The sequence below is a fragment of the Rhea americana genome, unplaced genomic scaffold, assembly GCF_003343005.1.
Source record: "Rhea americana isolate MKP2758 unplaced genomic scaffold, rheAme1 scaffold_49, whole genome shotgun sequence".
NCBI classification, from domain to species: domain Eukaryota; kingdom Metazoa; phylum Chordata; class Aves; order Rheiformes; family Rheidae; genus Rhea; species Rhea americana.
In genome coordinates this window covers 671,642-674,833 of record NW_028186634.1, presented here as the reverse complement: position 1 = coordinate 674,833, position 3,192 = coordinate 671,642, and positions in this window count along the sequence as shown.

Sequence of the window (3,192 nt, the reverse complement as noted above, 5' to 3'; positions counted from 1 at the left end):
CTTCTCAATATTGTAACTCAGGTGAATTAACACTGGCATGATAGAAGTGGACACTCTTTTCTAACAAAACAAGGCTTCTGATCTGCTTGCCACCATCAAGAACATGTYGGAACAAAGATGGCTATGAAACATCCCAGCTACCTTGCTTTAGCCTACTCTACTAAAGGCAGGATCTGAGGTATCTGAATAGGCACCAGACAGCTGAGGTGAACCTGATCCTGTAAGTAACCTAATGCTGTAAGTAATGGAGACCTGAAGTAAAGAACAGCACCAGAGAGACATGTGAAGCTCTTACTGCAACTTATATCCTGAAAACCATGTCCAATTTTATTTAGTCGAAGCCATAGGATAAGAACAATCTTAYAAACACCTATACTTCTCTCTTAGAAACCTTGATGTCACCATGACAATACTAGAATACCATGTGCTCTATATTAGTTATGTATTTTAACAACACCCATTAGTGTGTCTAATAACACATAGTCTATCCAGAAAGTTTTGCCTTAGAAGCCTCTTGCCTCACACTTAACTTCCTCGGAACTATGACTTTATATAGGAAGAAACTACTTCTTGACCTTGTTTCTGTCAAACACTTTTTCTATCCTGCAAGATGAAGATTAACACAATGTCATCCAGATGCTGTTGTCTGCAACCCAAGCTCTGGATGAGTCRTTGAGCCCAATGCTACTGTAAATTAAGACTCCAAGGACACAGAACTAAACTTCTTAATCTGTCCTTGARAGTTTTGATAGAACAAGATGCTCAGTGAACCCATCGTAACACCATATGACAGCACTACATTATATGGCTTCCTTTTCTTCCACAATCAAGCTACATTAAGCCTACTAAGCACCTACCAGAACTTTCCTGTCTGTAACTACCACAGTCCTCCAACACAAAACACCTCACAAGTATCATTCAATCCTCAAGCAGCAGCAAAGTATATCTAGTTTTACACCTCAAAAGTATCATTCAAGCCTCAAGCAGCAGCAAAGTMTATCTAGTTTTGCAGCTGGTAAGTCACTGCATTTAACCTTTGGTAGAAGTACTGGTCTCTATAATGAGAACTAGAACTTACGTTTTGCCAGCTTGAGTTTCACAAACCTGYGGGCACATCTCTCTTTATTCTGTTTCAAGTGCTTTTAGATGTTTTCCTACCTGTGTTTGTTGTTTGTTTTGTTTTGCAATGGACTCTCTGGAAAAAAACAAAAAAGAAAAAGAAAGAAAGAAAGATGAAGCTTTGGCCTACAGTTCCCGTAAGATCATCATGGCAAAAAGGAATTGCCCTGGGGCAGTCTCTGAGAAGGCGTTAGTGCACTCTGAACAGCTGCAGGAAATTCCTCCACTTGTAAAGCAAGGCTTGGTTGAACGGTACAAGTCTTACCTGGGATGACACATACCTGTATTCACTGAATCTGTCCCATGTAATGTGACTGAGCGCTGTGTTTTAAGCTCGCATGTACAGGSAGAGGGATGAGCTTGTGGGGAGACAGAGACCTCCATGACAGCATACATTCTCCCCATTTCTAAGTTGGCTAAATCTGGTGACCAAGAGGTAAACTACTCAGACTGATTTTAAAAGAGAGAAAAGACATCCTAAATAAAGCAGAAATGGAAAAGGTGGTATAGGTAAAGGGAGAAGAAGGTATTAATTAGTAAGGCAGGCCTTCTGACATAGCAAGATGGATAACCACTTCAAAAAGGAAGTCAAACTACGAACAACTATTGCCAAAAATCAGCTGGAGTTAAAGTCCAAAACGAAACTGAGACAAACATCAGAAAAGTACTACAGCCACAAAAAAATTAAAAAGCAGGGAAGGAAAAGAAGGTCCACTGTGCAACAAGAATGTGATGGAAAATAAAGGTAATGYAGCTGCTGACTCACAACTAAATGACTGCTTCCCTGATTTTCATTAAGGATGATCATGCTAATCCATGGGGTAAAGTCAGGATGTCTAAGGGGGATAGAAAGCAGAAATGAACCCAGCAGAATAAATGAACGCAGTCAGGCGCAAGCAAAGCTCACAGAGTTTACTGTACTCTGACTGGTGGAACCAGACAACCTTGATCCCAGGATCGTGAAAAGAGCAGCACAGCAAACCACAAATCCAGGTGCAAGGATTTCAAGTGCAGTTACTGACTTGGAGGCATTACCATAGGGATAGAGAATAGTAAATACTTGAGAAGCGAGCCAGGGCAAAAYTGGTCTGGGCCCAAGCACTTGATCTCAATCTGCAGTTCTTCAGGAAAACTTGTGATGGAAATTTTAACAAAAAACACAGAGTTCAATGAATAAGAACGTAAACGACAGCAAGGGTTTACCAAAAGCCAGTTTTGTGGGGCAAACCTGTAGCACTGCAATAAACTGAAAGTTCAGGCAAGCACAGAATAATAATTTTAGCTCTTTGTTAGTAACATAGCAAGCAATGAGTGAAGAGGAAAAGGACTGGGCTGCATTAACCACAGGGTGATACCAAGCTGACAGTACAGCATGACCATGAAAGACAAATATGAGTCCAGTCACGGTATCTTCAGTAATGRTAGGAAAACGTTAGTATTCATGCATGAGGCACCACTGAGAAGACTGTCTAAAATCCCGCGGAAGACATCCTCTCTCAGGGGAAAAGACTTCTCACTGCAAGATGCCCACGAAAGGATGCTGCAGAGAGAGCCTGTATCTTGTGGGACCACAGTGCTCCAACTTGCGTAACTAAAAACAAAAAACGAGGGGAATTTGGTACATGAATACATGGAAGAAGGAAGTAAACACCAGACAGCGATGTCTGGGACAAAAACAAACATCTGGAGATCTAGATGGAAACTGGAAGCAGGTTTCCAGCCTCCGGCCAAGAGGCTGCGTCTGGACCGCGGCCGCGCAGSCGGCGGGGCCGGACCCGCGGGCGGGGCGCAGGGCGGGCGGCGCCGGCCGGACCCTAACGCGCCTTCCGCGGGGCGCAGCCGGCGCCCCCGCTGCGCTGGCAGCCGGCAGCCGCCTTTTCACTCTCTTTCATCCCCGCTGATAATAACGCRCGGGACACGCGTCTCCCGCGACCCGCATCCGGGGCCGCCCGTGCCCCGGGGCCGCCGTGCGCGGAGCCTGCCCYGCTGCCCTCGCCGCGCGCCGGCCCGGGCGATGTGGGGCGGCCGTTAGTGGCCGTTAGTGGCCGTTACGGACCCGCCTCCCCCGCTCCC